Source organism: Sus scrofa, chromosome 12, assembly GCF_054392235.1.
Source record: "Sus scrofa isolate SSC_HxYL_T2T_F1_AM1 chromosome 12, Sscrofa_HxYL_maternal_Yorkshire_Landrace_v2.0, whole genome shotgun sequence".
Classification (NCBI taxonomy): domain Eukaryota; kingdom Metazoa; phylum Chordata; class Mammalia; order Artiodactyla; family Suidae; genus Sus; species Sus scrofa.
In genome coordinates, this window is record NC_139394.1 from 59,618,347 (window position 1) to 59,644,229 (window position 25,883).

The following is a 25,883-nucleotide window of genomic DNA, read 5'->3' on the forward strand; positions in this document are numbered from 1 at the left end:
GTCTTTTTAGGGCTGCACCCTCGGCATATGGAGGTTCCCAGGCTAGGGGTCCAATCGGAGCTGAAGCTACTGGCCTACACCACAGCCATGCGGGATCCAAGCCACATCTGCAACCTACACCACAGCTCAAAGCAATGCCAGATCCTTAACCCACTGAGCGAGGGCAGGGATAGAACCTGAAACCTCACGGTTCCTGGTTGGATTTGTTTCTGCTGTGCCACAAGGGGAACTCCTCCCAGGCAAGTGCTTTTTGAACTGACATTTCCTCTCCAGCTTTTTGGCTTGGGTGTTGCTCAAGTCAGCTCCACATCTCTGAACATTTGGTGCAATGTCAGGGTTTTACTACTATTCCACAAATTCCACAAATACCCTTATATTTAAAACCTATGTGGTCCACCCCCACCCAAGAGCGTGCAGATGCTAAAGCCCTTTACCAAACAACACCCGAATCCTTTTGCATACTTGGGAGTTTGAATCGGATCCTTGCGCATCTTCTTTCTCCTCCTTTCATTTTGGCAAACTTATTCCCTGAATCATAGGTAAGAATGACAAACCTAAAATGTCTACTACCCATCTCTGGTTGGAAAAGGCTAATGTAAGGGGTGATGGCTGGGAAGCAGGTGTGTCTTCCACTTTTAATGAAACCCCACAGCATCTCATACATAGATGAGATATTAGATATTCAAAATAATTTGAAGGATATCCGATATTAGATCTCTGGATACCTAAATCAGAATTCCCTGGCTTATATAAAATTCGTTAAGGGAGAAAAGCTTTAAAAATTTTGGCGTCAACCCTGGGTCATATTTTAAGCCCAGGATAGATGATAAAATAATGACAACATACCAGTTAAGGTCATTCCCTTTCACTGGGCAGAGTTTTCCCAACTATTCCCAGCAGGTATGTCTGTTTTTCCAGATGAACTTTAGAATCATGATGTTACATAGTCCCCAGACTCCCTTGGGAATTCTGAATCAGAGTCTGTGAAATTTACATACTAACATGGGGGGGGGAGTACATCTCTGTGATTTAATTTAAGCCAATGGATCTAAGACTATGGCATATTCCTACATTTATTCACATCTGTCTACAGCTATAATTTTCCCTGCCTAGCAGTCATCACCTAACCAACCTCTATACCCTCCTGAGAAAAGAACCTGCCTGTGCCCCGGACCATGGGCTAGGCTGAACGCAATAACGCTTGTGTTGGGAACAGACAGAAGACCCATCAAGAAGAAACCTTTCCCGGGACTAATTGTTGTCAGGAAGGAACCCTTCCACAGAGGAAGGAGGACTTGAGTGTGGGCTGCGGTGGTCACAGCCTCCACCACGATGAGAAGAAGGGCCATCTGTGGCAGGAACAATGAAGCCAAAGCAGAGACAGCGGCGGGATGGAATGCAGCCTCACCAATAATGGCAGCTCTGTGTACCTTAGAAACAAGTGCTCCTTCCTGTGACAACACACCCTAAAACTGCTGTCCTAACGGGATCTACAGTAACTATGCCTGTGAACGGCAAGCCCTGAGGTTCAGACTTGCTCAGTACACGCTCTGAACAACTGAACCATGCTGTCCTAATGGAAAGAGTCCTGGGAGCTTTGAGAACCATGAGCTCCTGCTGTTGTCTAAGGCCTCAGAGCTGCCCTGACTCCTGCAGTCCCTTCCTTTGACGTGTGACTTTCCCCATTATAATCATAATAACCCCCCTTTAGCTTAAGCTGGTTAGAATTGGATGGGGTTTTTTGGGAGGGTTGGGTGGGGGGGAGTGCCAGTGGCATGTGGACGTTCCTGAGCCAGAGATTGAACCCACACCACAGGAGTACTGGAGCCACTACTGTGACAATGCCAGATCCTTAACCTGCTGTGCCGCCAGGGAGCTCCAGGAGTTGGGTTTTGAATCTCAGTAAGGTTTTGTAGTTTGCTTCAGAGGTCCTGCTTCTTGTTCAGTTTGTGTTGGTATTGCTAATGTGACCTTTCCTCTGTCCTCTGAGACATCTAACTGGTTATGAGCGCTGTAAGAGAAAATAGCTCTTGTATTTTTATTTTATAATGGGTCAAGGGCTCAGCTTTCTTTTTAGTGTTCCAGTTCATTCTCTTGCACCTTCCCAGTAGAAGACTGTAAGTATTTATAAACATGGTGATCATTGGGAGTCCCTGTTGTGGCTCAGCAGTAACAAACCTGAGTAGTATCCATGAGGACATGTGTTCAATCCCTGGCCTCACTCAGGGGGTTAAGGATCCAGCACTGCTGGAAGCTGCAGTGTAGGTCACAGACACGGCTAGCATCTGGCGTTGCTGTGGCTGTGGTATAGGCCAGCAGCTCCAATTTGACCCTTAGCCTGGGAACTTCCATATGCCATGGGTGTGGGCCCCAGAAGACAAAAAACAAACACACACCAAAAACCCCCCAAAAAACCCCATGGTGATCATTTTAATTTCTCCTTATTAATTTGCATACTGAGAGGTTAGATCTTCAAAATTAATGATGTGTGTGAGCAGTGAGAGGTGATGTTCTGAGTTTATCTCTGATCTGGTCTTCTGATGTTTTACACTCAAGCAAAAGGATAGCTTTTGACCTGTGATAGTTATTTTTTAGCAGAATAATGAAGTACCCTTTATTTAATCCATAGTTTGAGGAAGCGCTTTTTAAAAAAAATCTAAGGACACTGAATTCTATAAAATGCCTTTTTAGCGTCTACTAAGGTGACCGCATGGCTTTTTCTCATTTATTAATGTGGTGAATCACATTAATACATTTCTAAACACTAATCTCTCTCCAAATTCTTTGTAGCTGCTAGACTACACCACAGCCACAGCAACATCAGATCTGAGCCACATCTGCGATCTATAACACAGCTCACAGCAATGCCGGATCCTCAACTCACCGAGTGAAGCCAGAGATTGAACTTGCGTCCTCACGGATCCTAGTCAGATTCGTTTCTGCTGAGCCACGATGGGAACTCCCCTCTCTGCATCCTTGAGATTAATTTCACTTGGGCACAGTGCTCTGCGCTTTTAATAGAGAGCTGGATTCAATTTGCTAGTGGATACATTTATTTATTTAGGATTTTTTTTTAGGATTTTTTAATTTTTAATTTCTGATTTTTATTTTAGTTAGGATTTTTCTTTTCAGGATAATTATATTCACAAGCAAGCCTGACCTTCAGATTCGTGAGTATATGACATCTTTGTTGAGCTTCAATATCAGTTATTCTGAATTCATAAAATCAGTCAGGAAGCTTTCCTTCTTTTCCATACTCTCAAACAAGTTCTATGACATGGAAATTATTTTTTCCGGGAAATTTGAAAGAATTGGCTCATAAAAGTGCACAGTGTCTTTGGGGAGACTGGCTTTTTCTGTTTTGCAAGGACACGTGACATCTTTTATCTATTGAATTCACCTTTTCACATAGACAAGTTGGTATTTGTTATTAAATTCACTATTTATGTTTTCTAACGCACTGAATGGTCATCCTTCTTAAAAGCTATCAATTAGCCTTTTCTGATTCAGGATTATTACATTTCTGTTCTCTGTGTTATGTCTCATCTGACCCAATTTTTTTTTTTTTTTCCCCTTCTGACCGCCCTGCAACTTATGCTAACCTGCTGTGCTGGGCTGGGGATCGAACCTGCATCCTGGCGCTGCAGAGACGCCACCAATCCAATTGCACCAGAGTGGAACCTCTTGCCGTATTCTTTTTTTGGGGGCCACGCCCACGGCATGTGGAAGTTCCTGGGGCCAGGGATCAAACCTGTGCCAGAGCAGTAACGATGCCAGATCCCTAACTTGCTGAGCCACCAGGGAACTCCCTCATCTGACCTACTCTAATAATACGAATGTCTAAGCAAAAAGACTTGGCAAATACCGGATCCTGTCTGCCTTCGCCCATTCCTTCCTGCGTTTATACCACGCTGTCCATAGTCAATATCCCTCTGTCCATAACAACAGTGTGGGCAACGCTGCTTTCTGTGCCACTCATAACATTTCCTTATATGTCTGATTTCACAGGCCTGCTTTTTAAGGAATTTAGTCACATTCACCCGACTTTATCCTGAAAATTAGGTGGTAGAAGATTACTTAACAGTCTTTTATTAAAATAACTATAATAATACCTCTTTGTATGTTTTAAGATCATGCGCACATAGTAGTAAAAAGAGATAAATGCTTATACATAAGTTGTTACCTTTTAGCAAGCTATTGAAAGAAATGAGCTCATTCGAGAAGTGACCAGTTTCTGAGCAGAGACAGTCTAGAAAACTGGTTGGAAAAGCCAAGTACCACTACACCTGGAACAGCAGGAGATGAGCCTGGGGGTGTCCAGGCCCCTTCTTTCCCATGAAGCCGATGAAAGAGGTCCAGCCCCAGGACGGAGATGAGGTTCTGAAATCGATCATTTCAGGGAACCCCAAAGCAGCTGCCCTGGAACTGGGGAAAACTGTGCGAGTCTAGTTGGAAGTCAGAAAATCAGCCAGAACCATGTACAGAAGTGGAGCTTGGATGCGGTTCCCGGCACCCGGAGCCAGAGTCCCGTAAGTTTTTAAAGAAACCATAATCCTGGGGAGGCGAGGGGAGGGGGAGAGTCAAACAGCTCGGCTTTTAGTTTTGAGGTCACTAGACCCCGGGGAGCCACCTCGGAACTCTTTGGAGAAGACTTTCTGTCACTTGGCAGTCGTGGCCTTTGAGTGGGATGGAGCGGGCCGGGGGTTGTCTCCCTTGGGGACGGGGTGTGTTCTCTGTGCGGGCAGCAGGTGGCTGTGGACATGTGGGTGGCCAGGTGGCAGGGGGACGACCGCCAGATTGACTCAGAAGTCACTGTCCTTTGCTTCCCCAGTAACAGAAGACATTTCTTAGCGACGTGGGCATCGGCTAAATTCTCACTCACAGAAACCCAGCAGGAGGGATGCGTCCTATTTCCAGATCCGAAACCAGCAATGCACATTAATGCTCTTTTCTTTTGTCTTTTTAGGGCGGTATCCTCGGCCTATGGAGGTTCCCAGGCTAGGGGTCTCAAAACTGGAGCTGTAGCCCCCAGCCTACGCCACGCCAGATCTGAGCCAAGCATACACCACAGCTCACGGCAACATGGGATCCTTCACCCACTGAGTGAGGCCAGGGATGGAACCCGAATCCTCACGGATGCTCATCAGATCCGTTTCCGCTGAGCCACCATGGGAATGCCAATGGTCTTGCTTTCTCTGGACGTGTAACACGGTGTGCCCGTGATGAGGAGCCAAACAGCACGGAGGGAGACAAGACAGTGTACCAAGAATGACCCCACAAAGACAGAATTCAGATCAGTGACTGCCAGGCACCGGGAGCGGGGTGGAGGGCAAATACGTGATATTTTGCATTGCGATGGTGGCTACACAATAATATTATGTTTGTCAAAACTCAATGAACTGGTCACATAAGAATGTTTAATTTTGTTGCCAATGCCCACGGCATGCACAAGATTCTGGGCCAGGGATGGAACCTGAGTCACAGCAGTGACAACTCTGAATGCTTAACTGCTAGGCCACCAGGGAACTCCAAAGATGTTTAATTTTAATGTAGGTAAGTTAAGACTCGATATACTTGACTTAAAAAAAGAATGACCTGGAGTTCCCGTCGTGGCGCAGTGGTTAACGAATCTGACTAGGAACCATGAGGTTGCACGTTCGATCCCTGCCGTTGCTCAGTGGGTTAAGGATCCGGCGTTGCCGTGAGCTGTGGTGTAGGTTGCAGATGCAGCTCGGATCCCATGTTATTGTGGCTCTGGCGTAGGCCGGAGGCCACAGCTCCGATTCAACCCCTAGCCTGGGAATCTCCATATGCTGCGGGAGCGGCCCAAGAAATGGCAAAAAGACCAAAAAAATAAATAAATAAATAAATGAATAAATAAAATAAAAAAGAATGACCCAATGGACCCCCCCCCCAACTGCTCACTTGGGGCTGTTTCATGAAACATAAATACAGTCCCATGTTGTATAACCCACCATACTGTTTTGAAGTGGTTGTTTTAGCAGATTATTTTTTTTCTTTTTTTTTTCTTTTTTTGTCTTTTTGCCATTTCTTGGGCCGCTCCTGCGGCATATGGAGGTACCCAGGCTAAGGGTCGAATCAGAGCTGTAGCTGCCAGCCTACACCAGAGCCACAATAACACAGGATCCGAGCCGCATCTGCGACCTACACCACAGTTCACAGCAACGTTGGATCCTTAACCCACTGAGCAAGGCCAGGGATCGAACCCACAACCTCATAGTTCCTAGTCGGATTCGTTAACCACTGAGCCACGACGGGAACTCCTTAGTAGATTATTCTTTACTTAATGTGTGTGTGTGCGTATGTATATCTGTGTGTCATACATATAAAAATATGAACATTCATAAATAATGGGGTTATTTCATTTTCTAACTCTGAGGATAAACTCTTAACGAATCAAAAATTTAGGACTTCCCTGTGGCTCAGAGGGTTAAGGATCCGGCATTGCTACCGCTACATCGTGGGTTCAACCCCTGGCCAGGAAACTTTTACATGCCATGGGTACAGCCAAAAAAATTTTTTAATCCAACAAACAAAACCTTTAAAGTTCTAGGAAAAAATCCAATCTCCTTACGGCCTTGGGGTGAGGATGATCTTACCAAGACTCAAAATCTAAATTTCATAAAAAACACTGGTAATTACAATTACATAAAATGAGAAACTTTTAGTGGCACAAAAAAAAAAATCACAAAGTAGAAAGTGACACATAAATTAGGAAACAAGACATATGAAATGCATTATCATATCATCATAAGAGATTATTCTTCCTAACACATAAAGTGCTCCTTAAAATTGATAATAAAAAGAGCAGTTGAGTTCCCATCGTGGCTCAGTGGTTAGCGAATCCGATTAAGAAGCATGAGGTTGTGGGTTTGATCCCTGGCCTCGCTCAGTGGGTTAAGGATCTGGCGTTGCCATGAGCTGTGGTGTAGCTTGCAGACGCGGCTCAGATCCTGCATTGCTGTGGCTGTGGTGTAGGCTGGCAGCTGTAGCTCTGATTAGACCCCTAGCCTGGGAACCTCCATATGCTGCGGGGGAAGCCCTGAAAAGACCCCCCCCCCAAAAAAAAAGTTAGGAAGCAAAATTGCAGGTAGGTATTTGAAAAAATGGACTTTTTTTTTGTCTTTTTGTCTTTACAGGGCCGAACCCGCGGCATATGGAGGTTCCCAGGCTAGGGGTCCGATCAGAGCTGTGGCTGCCAGCCTACACCACAGCTCACGGCAACACTGAATCCTTAACCCACTGAGCGAGGCCATGGATCGAACCCTCAACCTCATGGTTCCTAGTCGGATTCGTTAATCACTGTGCCACAACGGGAGCTCCCAAAAATGGACCTTTTAAAAACAACTCATTCACTCCGCAAGGACCTGCTGTAGAGTACAGGATCTCTGCTCGACATTCCCTAATAGCCTGTAGGAGAAAAGAAATCTGAAAAAGAATGGATTCGTGGACACGTATAACTGCTTCACTTTGCTGTACACCTGAAACACTGTACATTAACGACATTCCAATATAAAATAGAAATGAAACACAAAAGCCAAAAAACCCTCCCCCCAAAATCTGCCGCAGGTCCTTAATAATCCACATCAGTGTATTTTTCTAGGTTCTTACAAAGATCTTTACCAACATGAACAGAAAGTCGTGAACCGAAGTTCCCTCACTGGGCTGGTTACCCTCCCTTGGCCTCTCGGGGACCCCCCCCACCCCCCGACTTCTCTGCACGCTGGCCTCGGGGGCGGGGGCTGCCGACAGACGTGGGGGGGGCTGACCTCCACCACGAACATCAGCGGGCTCTCCCTCCACCCAGCTTCCTGTGGGGCTTGGCCAACAGAGGCCTTGGCTGCAGCCTAAGTCAGAAGGAGAGGCTGGCCCACGTCTCCCGTTTTCCTCTTGGTTCAGCACTGCGGTTCTGGCAGCGGCTGTACCCCCCAGAACCACACTTCCCGTCTGCCGCCCTCTTCTCTGGTTCCAGCTTTCACCAAATTTCACGAATGGCCTTTTTTCCCCCTTGCTCCTTTGGGTTGGGAGTGGTCCGTCATTGGTTTCTTAGAAAGACCACGCACAGTCCGTTTTTTCTCTTTGATCTCCCAGGGCCAGTTATTCATAGAATATGAGACAGACAGACAGACACACCCACATTTTTGCTCCCAAGCATCTTTACTCTTCAGGGGTTTGTGATTCTTCTCTTCCCCGTAACGAGCTTCTTAAATTCAAGTCCTCCTGGACAGTCAGCAGGTAACCCAGGAACTCACCCTGATATCCTTTACTGGAATATTTCTAATGATTGTTCTCACAACAAGCCACTTTTTTTTTTTTTCTTAGAGCCGCACCCACAGCATAGGGAGGTTCCCAGGCTAGGGATCAAATCAAAGCTGCAGCTGCCGGCCTTCACCCACCACAGGTCATGGCAATGCCGGATCCTTCACCCACTGAGTGAGGCCAGGGATCCAACCTGCATCCTCATGGACACAAGTCAGGTTCATTAACCACTGAGCCACGATGGGAACTCCTCAACAAGCTATCTGTGCAGCAGCTATCTTCTGAGAATTTAGATACTGAGTTTATAACAGTATGTAAAAGGCAGGGTCCTTATGGACTCGTGGGAAGTTAAAGAAACAGATAATAATTTGACCACACGAAAAATGGACAATTACAACTGTGGAAATGATATAAAGGAAAGCTATGAGTGTATAAAGCTCCCCGGTCTGGGATCAGAAAAGGCTTCCTGGAGGAAGGGATCCTTGAGGAGAGATGTGAAGGGTGGGAAGTCGCTGACCAGGCAGAGCAGGTGCACAGAGCGCACCCAGCAAGTATTTCTAGTTCTCCCTTCTTCCAGGGCTTACCTTCCAACAGGAACTTCTCCCTATGCTTTCTGGAGTTAGGCAGTTTTAGTAATGTGGAATTTATGCAATGTACATAAAAACACAGCTTATGTAATGTGGAAAAGGCAGTATCTTTGTTCTGGCCCATCTTTGAGCCGGTCTCATCACCCTTCCAGACCTTCGGAAAGATGCCACGCAACTTTCTCTGTCTGCTAAGGATAGTGGGGAGAAGCTGAGTCCTCCCTTTCAAAGCAAGCTGTATTGTAACATTTTTCCTAGACAGAAAATCTGTTTTGGGAGTTCCCATTGTGGTGCAGGGGTAATGAATCTGACGCGTATACATGAGGATGTGGGTTCCATCCCTGGCCTTGCTCAGAGGCTTAAGGATCCAGCACTGCGGTGAGCTGTGGTGAAGGTTGCAGACACACCCTGGATCCTGCATGGCTGTGGCTGTGGCGTGGGCCGGCAGCTGCAGCTGCGATTTGACCCCTAGGCTGGGAACTTCCATATGTTGCAGGTGTAGCCCAAAAAAAAAAAAAAAAAAAAAAAAAAAAATCCATTTTGTACTTGTTGATGTGTTAGTACTAAAAATTTCAAGGATAAATAAACCTTAAAAAGCACAATCAGAATATAGGAAGAAAAAAGGAAAAAAGAAAGCATATTTTATTTTTTTGCCAAGTGATTATTCTTTTAGATGTTTGCTTGCCACAAGTGGCTTATTCTTCAATTCTGATTTAACTTAAAAAAAAAAAGGAGGGGAGGGCACATTAGCGTGATCCCTTGGAAAAACAAAAACAAACCCCTCCCCCTAACCCCTCCAAGTAGCCAGCATCCAGAGCTATTTGCCAAACTGCTCGTCCCATCTCTGGACGGGCATTTTTCTCACCCATTTCCTTTGCGAGGGGAACGATCTTCCACGAAGCCTACATTTTTTAAGATTTCAGCTTTTCGCTTTTCGAATGCATGGTACTTGTGAGAAAGGGTGTTTTCAAGCCCTCTTCTTCACTTAACCTGCCAACTCACATGGGAAACCATTAGCTCGGGCTGCTACAATTAACTCAGGGCTGCTTCTTGAAAGGCTCACACAATTCCCAGCTACTTATCATGCAAACAACCTGGGAGACTCATTTTCCTTGCAATGCGGTAGGAGGGGTAAATTACTGAGATAAGTAGATTATTGGGGAAAAAGTCACACTCAGGGGCCTTATGAAATGATTAAACCCTGGGAAATTCTTCCCCCTGAGATCCCTGGCCCCTGACAGTACACATTCATTACTGGGTCCTGGATAATTTGCAATGAGGCACCTTCTGTGGAAGCATTAAATACCCCCACTCCGCTGCATTTTCATCTAACTTTCCAAACAGCGAGTTCTTTAGCTTTGATGGGTGAGGTTCACCATATAATTGACACAAATGAACAGAAAGGGGGAAGGTTATCAGATTTACAAGATTTCTTTTTTTAATTTCTAAAACAGAAGCATAGACCCCAAAGCCAGTAAAATGACCAGTCTAGGAAAACCTGGTCTCCCTGACCGTGACACATTAACTTCATAAACTCCATTTTGATAAGAAATGACTTCGTATACATCAAGCAGCCATGAATAACCAGGTTCAAGTCTATCGTGGCATAAAAATTTCTTCCCTGCTGGAAGTACTCATTGTAGCTCATGCTCGTCAATCATCAGGTTGACTATTATTAGGCAAGTTGAGGGAAGGGCTGAAAGGACGTTTTGGGGAAAAAAAAAAAAAAAAAAGTCCAGGGAAGTAAATAAATGTAACCATGAGCTGGAGAGAGAAAATGAACACTCAAGTTTCTGGCAGGGGGAAAAACCAACCAAGAAAGAAGCTGACTGGGACCTCTACTGACCAAAATCTAAATAAAAGAACTTGACGGAGGCTGTTAATATCAGTGTTGATTTTCTGCTTCCAGCAACTGAACTGCGAATAGCCGGTCTAAATAAGCATGACACCCTCCCTTTGAGGAGTACAGCGGCAATGGGAGGAGGTCCAAAAGAGAGCCCGCACTCATGCATCTCGGTCAAAGCACTAGGAACGCCCCACGTCAGGCTTAGAGTGAAATCATTTAATAGAGTGAAATACTTCTGCTGCTTCTCTTATAAATGAATATTCGTTGACTCCCAGGAATTCAGGCTTCCTCCCACCTGTCTGATAAAAGCAGAGGAACTGCCAAGATCCAGTCTGTGCCCAGCTGGGCCAGGAGGGTGGGGACCATGAAGCCAAAGGGAGGTTCTGGGGAAAGAGCAACGAATGATCAAGCAGAGCCTCTGGTTTTTTTTTTTTTTTTTTAGGGAAGAGCTGCTTCATGGAATACAGTGTAACCTGTTCCTCTATCTTGATATGAAACCTTCAAGTTCTATATTTTATCACAATTCTTGAAACTGTCATGTGCATGTGTAATGATTATGTACTTGTTTTGGGGGGGACATTGTCAGTGATGCACTGGAATTAACTGTGTGGCCCGGGGGGAGGGGTTGGGGGGGTGTCCAATGGTGATGGGTTCACGTGACATTCAAAATAACTTTTTTTTTTTTAGTTTTCTTTTTGTGGTTCACATTATTTTATTTGTTCTTTTTCTTATTCTTTCTCATTACGGTTTATCACAGCATACTGAAGAGAGTTCCCTGTGCTGTATGGTAGGATCTTGTTGTTAACCCATTCTATATGTCATCGTTTGCACCTGCTAACCCCAAACTCCCAGTCCATCCCCCTGCCCCGTCCCCCCACCCCCTTGGCAACCACGAGTCTGTTCTCTGTGTCTGTGAGTCTGTTTGTCTGTTGTAGATAAGTTCATTTGTGTTGTATCTGAGATTCCGTATTATAAGTGATATTATATGGTGTCTGTCTTAGTTCACTTAGTGTGATAATTTCTAGGTCTATCCCTGTTGTTGCAAATGGCATTATTTCCTTCTTTTTTTATGGCTGAGTAATATCACATTGTATGTATGTATGTATGTATACACACCCACACACACCCACACCTTCATCCAATCATCTGTTGATAGACATTTAGGTTGTTTCCATGTTCTGGCTATTGTGAACAGTGCTGCTATGAACATAGGGGTGCCATGTACCTGTTTGAATGAGCGTGTTCTCTGGACATGTGCCCAGGAGTGGGACTGCTTGATCATACGGCAACTCTGTTTTTAGTTTTTTGAGGAACCTCCATACTGTTTTCCACAGCAGCTACACCAACTTCCGTTCCTACCAACAGTGAAGGAGGGTTCCCTTTTCTCCACACCCTCTCTGGCATTTGTAATCTGATGGCTACCCCCATTTTTACACATGAAATGCTTGGACCTTAGAGGGGTTAAGCGACTGGCCCAAGGTCTCAATGCTTGAGCTGGGATTCCCCACGGTCAGAGAGCCCCCAGCCCCCACTGTCTGATTTTGGAACCCAAAGACTAATCCTACCACACTAGACTTACCCTGGAAGACAGGAGAGGAAAGAGGTACCAACTGATACCCCAAGTTGCTACACTTTATTTATAAAAGAATATGCATTACTGGGTGCAACAGGACGGAAATTCTGAAAGAAGAAGAGTCATATCGAAAATCCATCACCCAAGCGATTCGACAGTTGCCTAAACAAACATTCATCTCCAAGAGTAAGCTGCTACACTTCTCAACCAAGTTGAGACGCAGAATGCGCAGCAAGGAAATGCCATGGGAGAAGAGAAGGAAAATTTTTCATTAAAGAAAACTGGCAGATATATTAATGGAATGCAGCTTGCAGAAACCACAACTTTATGATATTAACATTGAGATAGCAATCACATTTACAGCTAAACAGGAAAAAAATGTTTTTAATACCCATGTAAAGATGCACAGATAGCAGAGTTCCCATCGAGGCTCAGTGGAAACAAATCTCACCAGTATCCACAAGGCCTCAGGTTTGATGCCTGGCCTCGCTCAGTGGGTTAAAGAGCTGGCGTTGCCGTGAGCTGTGGTGTGGGTCACAGACGCGGTTCAGATCTGGCATTGCTGTGGCTGTGGTGTAGGCCAGTGGCTACAGTTCAGATTCCACCCCTAGCCTGGCAACCTCCATATGCTGCAGGTGCGGCCCTAAAAGGACCACAAAAAAAAAAAAAAAAAAAAAAAAAGATGCACAGATATCTTGGAATCCTTTAAAATAGACTAAAGGAATGCAAATAGAATAAGGTTATCAGCAATGCAGACAGTGCGAACCCCAGCTCAACCATTTACTAGCTGTGTGGCCTTCTGCAAAGCACTTAACTCTCCCACGATTCAGTTTCTTCATTTGTAAACGTGGACATTCAATGTCCCCATTTCCTTGGATTGTTGTGAGGGTTCAACAAATTAATCCATTAAAATGCTGGGAACAGTGCCCGGGACCTCGTAAGCACGTTATAATCATTAACTAATACAACAGTCTTATTATGAAATGTACAGTGGAGGGCCTCTGCCAGCATGGTATATATATATTTTTTTTGTCTTTTTTTGCCTTTTCTATGGCCGCTCCCGCGGCATATGGAGGTTCCCAGGCTAGGGGTCGAATCGGAGCTGTAGCCTCCAGCCTACGCCAGAGCCACAGCAACGCGGGAACCGAGCCGCGTCTGCGACCTACATGACAGTTCATGGCAACGCCAGATCCTTAACCCACTGAGCAAGGCCAGGGATCGAACCCGCAACTTCACGGTCCCTAGTCGGATTTGTTAGCCACTGAGCCACAACGGGAACTCCCAGCATGGTGTATTTTAAAGGTATCATCCGACTCAGTAAGTGTACAGGGAGGCCAAAAGGGCGAGAAAACTCAGCGTTGGTAAGAGTGTAGTGGGAATGAATACCCGCTGGGGCAGGACTTACAGGGAAAGGAAGCTGGGCTGATGTGTTAGAAGAGAGAAGGATTATGAGACTGAAGGTCACTCCGAGGTTCAAGAGCAGGTCTGAGTGGGAAAGCGGGATGAGACAAGGCTGGAGTCTGAAGAGAGGATCTTTTTTTTTTTTTTTTTTTTTTTTGTCTTTTTAGGGCTGCACCCATAGTATATGGAAGTTCCCAGGCTAGGGGTCAAATTGAAGCTGCAGCTTCACCACAGCCACAGCAACGCCGGATCTGAGCCATGTCTGTGACCTACATATACAACAGCTCATGCCAGTGCTGGATCCTTAACCCACTGAGGGAGGCCAGGGATTGAACCTGAGTCCTCATGGTTACTAGTCAGGTTCATTACTGCTAAGCCCCAACAGGAACTCCAGAGGGAACCTCTGAGAGGTGACACAGCTCCAGAGAGACCAACTCCCTGTAGCCATGGAAACAGAAAGGATGAAGGTAGGCTGTTGGCCGGATCAGGAGGCAGTCTTTCATCTCCTAGCAGGACGGCAGGAAGCCGAGTGAGAGGTAACTGGGAATTGAGTGTCCAAATCCCCAAGGAACACAGGTGGGTGACTGAAGAGTGAAACACGTCACATCGGCGGGGGCTTTCGTTGTTGATGACAACATCCACTCTGGCTAGTTTAGGCAAGAGGGGATTTTTAAGGGTCCTGGGAGGTTACCATATGTTCAGCACAATTGGAACATGGGATCTGGAGGCTATACAACCAGTAGGCCACCCATCATTCAAGAGGACGCTGCGTACCACTGCTGCAGGGACTGGCACGTGCCACACGGGACGACAGGGACCAGGCACTACAATCTTTGCTGGGCTCCCCACAGACAGCTAAATGCTCCCAACCCCCACACCCAGCAAAAAACCTGATCTCCCTGGGCTTCGCAAACACCTCACACGGGTCACCTCTACCCCGAAGTCCCGTCAGGAAGAAGCCAGGCTGCGTGGGGCACCTTGGTGACAAGGACTCTGAGAAAGGTACCCTTTAACTGTGCAACCTCGGTAACTCACGGAGGAAAGTGAGAAAGGGCTCGAGTGGGTGGTGAGGACGCCGATCAAAAGGAGTGAGGGCTGGAAAGGAAAGGAGACGCTGACTTGACATGGTGTGGCCGTCCCTGGGTGGAGTGACAGGAGCATGGGGGGACATGGAGTCATGCTTTATGGCTCTGAAATACGAAGCTCATGGAAGAATAAATGCCTTTCGCTGAACAAGGTATTGCCACAGGAATCTATGCTTCGATTAAGCCAGTGCTAGAAGCAAGGCTCTAGGACAGGGGTATTCCTTACTGGTGATACAGTACCAGCAGCTCTGAAATTCTGGCTCCAGGGGAGATGAGGTTCTCCTTGTACCCTAGACTCATCTGAGTAACTCACTCTCTTCCCCTTCATCTCTATTTGTCTAAATTCACTCCTTCAGTGAGCATTTTTCAAAGAGCCTACTTTACTTTCCTTTACTCTCCATGTACATTTGCAGAAAGTAATCTATTTATTTATTAATTAATTTATGTAGGGCCGCACCCACCACATGTGGAAGTTCTGTGGCCAGAGATCAAACCTGTGCCACAGCAGTGACAACACCAGATCCTTAACCCGCTGAGCCACCAGGGAACTCCTCTCCCTTCAAAGTCCTACAACATTCTAGCTGGATTCCTCTTATACCATCTCTCATTTCACCTTGTATTGAAGTTAGTTAAATATGAGTCTCATCTTCTCTACTGAACTATTTATGTATTTATTTATTTTTTGTCTTTTTGCCATTTCTTGGGCTGCTGCCCTGGCATATGGAGGTTCCCAGGCTAAGGGTCTAATCGGAGCCATAGCCACCGGCCTACACCAGAGCCACAGCAATGCAGGATCCGAGCCACATCTGCGACCTACACCACAGCTCACGGCAATGCCGGATCCTTAACCCACTGAGCAAGGCCGGGGATCGAACCTGCAACCTCGTGGTTCCTCGTTAACCACTGGGCCATGACGGGAACTCCTCTACTGAACTATTTAGATTCCTGTCTTATCTCTCTTTGAGGCCAGGTGTACGTGTGATGAAATTCCGTGTTCTTCTCAGCTTCCCAAGCCCTGGAGGAAGTGGTGTCTTAGAAGACACATGAGGAGGAGCCAGAACTGAAGAGGATGCTAACTTGCCAGGGAAGACTCCTGAGAGACAGCAAGCAAGAGCGTGCAGAATGGACTGAAAACAGGACTCACTGCAGATCTGCATAGGGGCCTCCCACTTATCAATCGACAAAACCATCAGCAGCCCAGTGTTTACAGCTCCATAAACAGGTGAAGTGTTTCCTCTACAGAGACCAATCAAATTGCCTGTGGGGCACTACAGTTGTTAACATGGGTGTTGCTGTCCTCAAGTGGAATTATCTGCTTTTTGGCATATTATGCGGGGGTGGGGTGTGTCCCCAAGCAACCTGGCCATGAGGCCTCAAATCCAGCCAATTACATGGCACTTCCCAACAGCCTTTCTACTTCTAGATTCATATATACAAACTCAGCCCTAAGATCATGAAGCACTTGAGCAAAGTCCACAGCATGACACAGAAAGCACAGATAAACAAATAGAAAAACTGACACCCAAGGATACAGAGATAATTCTGATAAAAGAAGAGAACTTAGAAAAACAAAACATAACATGACAGAAGACTCTAGCTGGTACTCTTGAAAAGACTTGGGAAAAATATTGCACCCATAAAAACAAGGACAGAATCTAACAAAAAAGGAACACTCAAGAAATAATAAAGAGCTTGGATTGGAAGAGTCAATATAATCAAAATGACTCTACTACCCAAGGCAATCTACAGATTCAATGAAATCCCTATCAAATTACCAAGGACATTTTTCACAGAACTCGAACAAAATATTTTAAAGTTTGTTTGGAAGCACAAAAGACCCAGAATGGCCAAAGACATCCTGAAAAAGAAAAATGGAGCTAGAGGAATCAGGTTGCCTGACTTCAGACTATGCTACAAAGCTACAGTCATCAAAACTGTACGGTACCGGCACAAAGACAGAAATATAGATCAGTGGAAAGAAAGTCCAGAAATAAATCCACGCACCTACAGTCAACTAATTTATGACCAAGGAGGTAAGAACATACAATCAAGAAAAGACAGCCCCTTCAATAAGTGGTGCTGGGAAAACTGGAGCCACATGGAAAAGAATGAAATTAGAACACTTCCTAACACCACATGCAAAAATAAACTCAAAATGGATTAAAGACCTAGATATAAGACCAGCTATTATAAAACTCTTAGACGTAAACATAGGCCAAACACGCTCTGACATAAACAACAGCAACATCTTCTCCGATCCACCTCTTAGAGTAATGACAGTAAAAACAAAAATAAACAAATGGGACTTAATGAAACTTAAAAGTTTCTGCACAGCAAAGGAAACCCTAAACAAAACGAAAAGGCAACCCACAGAATGGGAGAAAATCTTTGCAAATGAATCAACTGAAAAGGGATTAATCTCCAAAATTTATAAACACCTTCTGCAGCTCAATATCAAAAAAAAAAAAAAAACAACCCCATCAAAAAAACAGGCAGAAGATCTTAACAGACAATTCTCCAAAGACATACAGATGGCCAAAAACACATGAGAAGATGTTAAACATCACTCATTATTAGAGAAATGCAAATCAAAACCACTATGAGATACCACCTTACACCAGCCAGAATGGCCATCATCAAAAAGTCTACAAACAATTAGCGCTGGAGAGGGTGTGGAGAAAAAGGAACCCTATTACACTGTTGGTGGGAATGTACATTGGTGCAACCACTGTGGAAAACAGTATAGAGATGCCTCAGAAAACTAAAAATAGAATTACCATTTGATCCAGCAATCCCACCCCTGGGCATCTATCCAGAGAAAACCATGACTCGAAAAGACACATGTACTCCAATGTTCATTGCAGCACTCTATACGATAGTTAAGACATGGAGGAGTTCCTGTTGTGGTTCAGTGGTTAACAAATCCAACCAGGAACCATGAGGTTGCAGGTTCGATCCCTGGCCTTGCTCAGTGGGTTAAGGATCTGGCATTGCTATGAGCTGTGGTGTAGGTTGCAGATGCGGCTCAGATCCTGTGTTGCTGTGGCTCTGGCGTAGGCTGGCAGCTATAGCTCCAATTTGACCCCTAGCTTGGGAATCTCCACATGCCGTGGGAGTGGCCGAAGAAAGGGCAAAAAGACAAAAAAAAAAAAAAAAAGACATGTAAACAACCTAAATGTCCATTGACAGAGGAATGGATAAAAAAGATGTACATATACACAATGGAATATTACTCAGCCATTAAAAGGAAAGAAGGAATCGCATTTTTAGCGACATGTATAGACCTAGAAATTACCATGCTAAGTGAACTCAGTCAGACAATGAGACACCAGCATCATATGCTATCACTTACATGTGGAATCTAAAAAAAGGACACAATGAAATTCTTTGCAGAACAGGTACAGACTCACAGACTTTGAAAAACTTACACTTTCCAAATGAGGTTGTGGGGTGGGGTGGGGGGATGCACTGAGGGTTTGGAATGGAAATGCTATGAAATTTGGTTCTGTTGATTGTTAGACAACTATAAATCTAATAACATTCATTGAGTAAGTAAAAGAATAAGAAAGAGCTTTTATAGGTTAAAAGACCCACAATCAGAGACAGCGTTCTGTTGTTCTGACAGCAACAATAAAAGACAGACCCCCAAAAGCTGCCTGAGGTTAAAAACAAAAAACCCCCAAAACAAGACAAAACAAAAAAAACCACTGTCAATGACAAGATTAAAAAAAAAAAAAAGGTCACAAACAAAGGAACAAGAATCAGATTGGGGTGGACTTCTCATTAGCAACACTGGGTATTACTAGACATTAAGGCAAATTCTGCAGGAAGGTAATTTAGGATTTAGAATGCTACACCCAGACAACCTACCGTTTGAGCATGAAAATGGAATAATGTATTTTTACACGTGAGAATTCATAAGGCATACCACTCCTGCGCCTTTTCTTAGAAAGCCGGATATCGTTCAGCAAAAGTTTTTGAGAGACAGCAGAGAAACAAAATAAGCACACAGAATAACAAATAGAAACAATCATGATGATCAACAGGGCACAAAAGTCCAGGACAAAACCAAAAATAACCTAGTTTAGGAGGAAGCAGAAAGGGGTCTCTAAGAACAACCTCCAGGAAAACCAGCAAACAATAAACAAACCAAAAGAGAAATAAAAACCTTGAGAGATAATTCGATATGTTTTCCCATGTGGAAATTAGCATTGTGAGGCATTTTATTTTTATTTTGAGGGCCACACTCACAGAATATGCAGGTTCCCAGGCTAGGGGTTGAATCAGAGCTGTAATTGCCAGCCTACACCACAGCCTCAGCAACTTAGGATCCAAGCCACATCTATGAACTACACCACAGCTCATGGCAATGCCGGATCCTTAACCTACTGAGCAAGTCCAGGGGTCGAACCCACATCCTCATGGATACTAGTTGGGTTCGTTGTCACTGAGCCATGATGGGAACTCCAGAACTGTGAGGCATGTTAAAGAGATGTTGATGCATTGGGAACAATTATCCATCCGTGCATTGAAAACTGAACAAAAAAGGGAATTACCAACTATCTGGAAAATCAAAAAGTTATGCAAAATAGAAAAAAGAACAGTGTCATAGCACGTGATTCAGCCGACAACCGTATGTACAGAGTCACAATCCCATCCAGATTGCAACAGGAAGCCTGAGGGCTTGAGAATCTAGGTTTCCAGGGGAAAAAAAGGAGATTCGGTTTAGAAGAACTTCAAGACAAAATAAAGGAATTTAAAGAAAAAAGAAAGGCAGTCAGAAACTCCAGGGAATACAAAAGACAGGATAAATTTTGGGGTTTAAGTAAGAAGTAATTTAAAATAAGCCAATTAAAACAGTAAATTGGTGAACTTGTGTAAGAATGGAATGGCTTCAAAACATATCAGGAGTTCGGCGAAAAAGACATGTTTCTCCCAAGAAGAAAAAAACAAAAAATCCTAAGAACTGTAAAAACAACAGCAGCAGCAACAACAAAAAATTTGGAAACAAGTTTTAGCAAACTAAGGTGTGGCATTTTAAACCAATGATGGAATGCAAGAAAAGAGAATAGATGTGAATATTCTCCTGTGACTAACAGAAGGATTATGAGTTAGCATAGAAGTGGAAATATCATCACCCACAGTACACTTCTTGGTTTATCAGTGCTTAGTGTTCACACAAATATAACAATCTGAAAGCTATTAACTGGCTTTTAACTTTTTTTTTTTGGTCTTTTTGCTATTTCTTGGTCTTGGGCCGCTCCCGCATGCGGCATATGGAGGTTCCCAGGCTAGGGGTCGAATCGGAGCTGTAGCCACCGGCCTCCGCCAGAGCCACAGCAACGCGGGATCCGAGCCGCGTCTGCAACCTACACCACAGCTCACGGCAACGCCGGATCGTTAACCCACTGAGCAAGGGCAGGGACCGAACCCGCAACCTCATGGTTCCTAGTCGGATTCGTTAACCACTGCGCCACGACGGGAACTCCTTATTTTTTGAGCACAACTTTGGCATGTGCAAGTTCCTGAGCCCAGGTTCAAACCCGTGCCGCAGCAACAACCAGAGCCTCTGCATTGATGGTGCAAGATCCATAATCCAACTGCACCACAAGAGAACGCCATGGCTTTGAACTTGGCAACAACCTTCAACCACAGTGGAGAAATCTTAATTGTGGTCAAAATGGATCACAATGTATCCACACCGGACAGAAGTGAAGGGCAGCGAGCTAAGATATTGACAAAAGGCCAGTCAACTTTGCTGTCTATAACCCAGGGAACCCTGAGGCAGAGATCAAGCTTACTGCTGAAAGTTACAATAGTAACACACAGAGGAATGAAAACCTTGACATTCAAAACAGAAGAGGTATGCACAGAGTGAGTGAAACCTTACAGGTCAGGTCAGGAAATAGGTTAATAACAGTGTGTATCAACACGTCATTCAGTTATACGCAAAAATGGTTCAAAGTGACTGACTTTTGGGGTCCAGACAGAAGATAAGGATGGATGAGGCAGGGCACTGTTGTTTTTAGACTGTGTATATGCAATAGCTTCTTTTTTTGTTTCTTTCTGGTTTTTGTTTGTTTTCGTTTTTTTTGCTGTACCCAAGGCATATGGAAGTTCCTGGCCAAAGGGCTGAACCCGTGCCATAGTAGCAACCTGAGCCACAGCAGTGACAATGCCAGACCCCTCAACGGCAGAGCTACCAGGGAACTCCTAATTCTTTTCAAAAGAATTACCTACTCGAGAACCTGAATATCTTGGCTCATGGCTGCTAAGAAAACGCACTCTGACGTGCATTCGGACATACTCAGTTCCACCGGCACAGCTCCTGTGTGGGGATCCAGACACCGGCCAGCAGTACCCAAGTCCTCGGGGGAACAGAACCCAGCTGGCATCCCACGGGGCAGGATGTGAAGGAGGTGGGCAGTACCAGCTGCGGGTTGCTGGTCGTCCTCGGGAATTTCGAGTCATTACAAAGAGGAAGATCTTCCCCAGGCTCGCTGCCCGAATAACCCTGGGTCTTCCCAGACTTCCAACGCTCCTGCTGGACAGAATAAGTAAAATGTCTGATATTTTCCTTTTGAAAGCACTAGGAACAGCTCGAGGATTTGCAGGGCGGAATGAAAGAGGAGCTGTCACGGAGTTCCTTAGGACTCACAGCTTGAAAGGAAAGAGGAGGCCCACAGGGGGCCTGCAGACCAAGCCCAGCAGGGGAGACCGAGCACTTCCACAGCCCAGGGGGTGGGACCAGAGCCCTTAAAGCCACAGATCTCCTCTGTGGGCACAGAGACCCTCGCAGCAGGAATCCATTCACACCAGTCACCCTTGGAGACTGCTATTTATGCTAAAGAAATGTATCCCACTCCATTGTATGTTTCTTGTCCCGGGTTCTCTTGGATCCCTTGTTTACGGCCTTGGTCCCATATTGTGAGCGGTGGCATGGACAGGGCATTTGAGAGGGCAGGGATGGCTAATGATGGGTCTGTTAGCCCTGCAGTCAGTCTTTCCTTTGTGAGCCAAAACCAATTTGGGTGCATTTGCTTAAAAAAAAAAAAAAAAAAAAAAAAGCTAAACCCCATTTGAGGATGAAGAAATGCTAGTTGTGTTCCGTTCCCTTTGACTAGGGGGATAAAAAAATCCCTCTGGAAGAAACTCAAAACTTTCTCCTATTTGTTTATAATCCATTCTTTGGATTGAAATACATATCCAATTATCTCAGGTATAGGTGCAAATGCCACAGCTGTGGCATCTTAAGATGGGAAGGAGCTTAAAAAAACAGGGAGCCTTTTCATCACTAGAGAGATGCTAATTTTTATCTCGCAGAAAGTAAGGGGAAGCCCCTTCTGAAATGTTTTCTTTTGAGGCAGAACTTAAACGTACGCTCCCGCTTTCATGAATGCTGTGAGCCGAATCCTTATAAATCCTTTGAGTTGACAGATCAATTATTCCTTCTAACAGCTAATGAACTAATAACCCTTGGAAATTTCTCCTTCCCTGGGCTTAAAATGGGGGGGGGCATTAAGGGGGGAAAAAAGAATCAATTAAAGACTACATATCACTAAAAAAGTTAAATTCATAATAGCTTTTTTAAAAAGAGCTGCGTTTTGTTGGAGAGCTGTGATTTTTAAATTACAAACATGTCAAATCATCTTGTATTTTATAAACATCATAAATATCCTTAAAAAAAAAAAAAACAAAAGCCTTCATTTCAGAGTGTGTCCAGAGAAGGGAACTGAGGAAGTAGAAAAACACAGACGAGGAGAAACAGTGGAGAAAACATATGTGAGAATGATGGAGTCACGAGCCCCCGCTCGGCAGAAGGCACTGAGGTGGGCACGCGGGGAACGAGACGGGGGGCAGGACATACAGAACAGGAGAGAACGGGAGAGGGCAGAGAAAGGCAGAAGCGACTGTGCCGTAGAGGATGCACCAGGCCAGGACCAGGGACAAAGGAAGTGGGTACCGAGCCCTGTGCTGATGGAAGGGGCACTGGGAGGAGCTGGCCGTGAGCACGGGCTGGGCAACCAAGAGGTGAGACCTAAGGGGAACACGGAGGGCCAGGGCAGGTGGCAGAAGGGGAGCTGGAAGAGCAGGAACGCACATGGGCCCTGGAGCGTGTGCTGGTCCCCAGAATGAGATGTGCCTGCTGGGCCAGCAAGACGGGGAGGCAGCAACCCCACACGGGGAGAGAAGGTCGGGGAGTTTCAACAAGGAGAAGACCGGAGCCCTGGGAAGCTGAGCGAGTAGCTTGCTCCAGGTCCTATGGCATCTTGCACACGCCAGTGTACCTCTGTGTGACACAAAGTCTGTGCGTGGGGTTTTTGTTGTTGTTGTTTTTTCCCCCAGGGATGCACCTGCAGCATGTGGAAGTTTCCAGGCTAGGGGTCAGATCAGAGCTGCAGCTGCCAGCCTACACCACAGCCACGCCAGACTCGAGCTGCCTCTGCAACCTAGGCCGCAGCACGGGGGAACACCAGATCCTTGACCCTCTGAGCGAGGCCAGGGATCAGACCTGCATCCTCTCGGACACCATGTCAGGCTCTTAACCCGCTGAGCCACGACGGGAACTCCCCATGTGTTTTGTTTTGAATTAAGGAACTAGAGCCCGGGGGTGGTCTGGCTAGTGGCTGGGGGAGTACACGCTCCTTCCTTCCTGTAATGTGTTCTTGAAGGTCAAAGCCAACAGCTTATTTTCACACTGAGTCAGCAGTCTTTTTTCCACATCCACGGTTCTGGAGATGCTGCCCTGAGAGCGGGGGTTCCAGGGGAGGCCACACAGCTCTTCTCCTGGAAGCGCCTGGTACGGAGGCAGCGGAACTCAAGAGTCACAAGACCTGACCACACAGCTGCCCTGTTCCCCGGGCCCTGCCCTGCTGTCAAACGGGGGATCACGACCCCACCTCCCGTGGTGGGAAGGAAAGGCAATCACACCGACAAATCTGAATCCACTCACAAATCCTCGCACAGGCCCCAGGACGCAACCATGGACCCATGGCCCTGCTCAGGTAAAGACAGGGCTGGCTCCCCAGGCAGGTGACCCGGGCAGTGACACAGGGCTCCATGTTTAGAAAGGCCCCCTATTGTTGCCATCCTGCTATTCCTAGTAATTTCTAAACAAGGGACCCTGCATTGTTGTTGTTCACTGGGCCCCACGCTTTACGTGGCTCCTCTCAGGTCAATCTCGGTGGTTCACCGGGAGGCGTCCGGGGGGGAGAGGACGTCTCCAGCAAATAACCCACAGTGGAGCTGCGAGTCTGCAGCGGACACCAGTTAGTTTCTCAGCTGCTGTGCTTCTGAACACTTTTATTTTTTTTTTTCCCAAACAAGGGAGGAATCCTTAGCCATCTGAGTCTTGGTAGGAGCCAAGGCCGGAAGGGCCGCTGCTGGCCTTCCCTGGCCAGCCCGGGAGTCCCAGGCGCTGGGAGCATGGAGAACGCATTTTGGTAGAGGGGACAGCAACATCAATGCTCCGGCATGGGAGAGGCAGCCCTCCTGGCTACAGGCCCGGTGGCCAGCGCGGGCGGTGCCCGCTAACGGCAGGCATGGCAAGGAGACCCCCTCCTGCACGGCTCTGTGGTGGGGTTGCGCTGATGGTCCCAGCCCCTGTGGTTTCTCCCCACGAACTGGCCTGCCACTCCAGCCTTTCCCAGGACTGATTTTTCAAACTACTCAGTGTCCTTTTAATAAATTCCTTTTATACTTCAGTAAGCAGAGCTTACAGCTAAGAGCTTTTTCTTTTTCCTTGTTCTTTTTTGGCCACTCTGGGACCTATAGAGGTCCCGGGCCAGGGATCAGAGCTGAGCTGAAGGTGCAATCTACACCGCAGCTGCAGCAACGCTGAATCCTTTAAACCCACTGTTCTGGGCCAGGGATCCCACCTTTGTCCTGGCACTGCAGAGATGCCACCCATCCTTGGTGCCACAGCAGGAACTCCCAAGAGCTTTTTCCTGATAGAAAGCTGGACTCTGGTGGCAGAGCCTCCTCACCTGCCTGCTTCTCTCACAAGCATCCTATCTGAAGAAATCAATGTCTTACCTGTCGAAAAAATAAATAAAGCTGGACTCCGTTATGGAGTCTACCCTGAAACTCCCTCAGCTGACAGAGAGCACATGAGTCCTAGGTCAGATGCTGCCGGGACACAAGCCCCCAGGGAGGACAGGAGTCCCTCCATGGAAGGGACCTGGCAGGTCATGGGGTCCACATTCCTTCTGAAAGCAGGAATCCTTCCAGAATAACTCAAAGTCAAAGAAAGATAGAAATACAGATCCTCCTGATACCCAGAGGATATGCAACGCAAAAAGCCATTACCCTGGGTGACAAAGCTCAAGACTGGCCACCTCCCAGTTATACCTTTCCAGGTCACTGGTCATCTCGGGCTTGCAAGGGTATCCTTACCTGTCATCACGCTGTCAGGGATGGAGTTCAGGGAAATTCCTTATCACTCATGGACCAAAGACGAAATGTCACTCAGAGTATGTCATTAGGGTGGCCGCTGAGTTCCTACAGGATTTCTAGAGCACGAAGGGGCTCAAGGGCTCTGGGATCCTGAAAACCGAGGACCCGGTTTCCAAAGACTCCACACAAACGTAACGGCCACAGCAAAAACCCAGAAGCGTGGAACACAGAGACGCCGCTCCGGCAGGCGGTCAGGGGTGCCCCAGGTCATTCCTCTCCGCCTTTCCAGGCGTGTTCTATCAATGGCAACAAAATTCGACATTTTGCCAAGGGTTGGGAGAGGAGGTGGAAAGAAAGCTCTGACAAGCTCATTTCCCAACACTTGAACTGAACTCCTGGCTGAAACAGAAATCACTAGATTGTTGGCATTACAGCTCTATTTCGACGGTGCCACTTGGCTGGCCGGGTGATTTTCCAGTCACTGGGTGAGTGACACTGGTTCCATTAGCCTGTAATAGCTGAGAGGCCCAATTATGAGGAGCCGTGCTGCAAAGCCCAAGATGCAGCCCACCCAACTCTAAGGGCAGGCGTGGGAGCAGCGGGCAGAGAGGCACGGGGACGACGGGGGCAATGCTGAGCTGCTTCCGGCCCCGCAGGCCCCTCAGGCAGTCACAAGGCGGGTCTTTGGGAAAGACATTTAAGGCCAAAGTAACAACGAG

General features: G+C 46.3%; 1 long non-coding RNA gene across 13 annotated transcripts in view; it reads right to left on the minus strand.

The window, feature by feature from the left end:
- Window positions 1–25,883, minus strand: part of LOC100622718 (syntaxin-8) — a 251,867-nt gene that overhangs the window by 47,046 nt on the left and 178,938 nt on the right. The window lies entirely within an intron of this gene.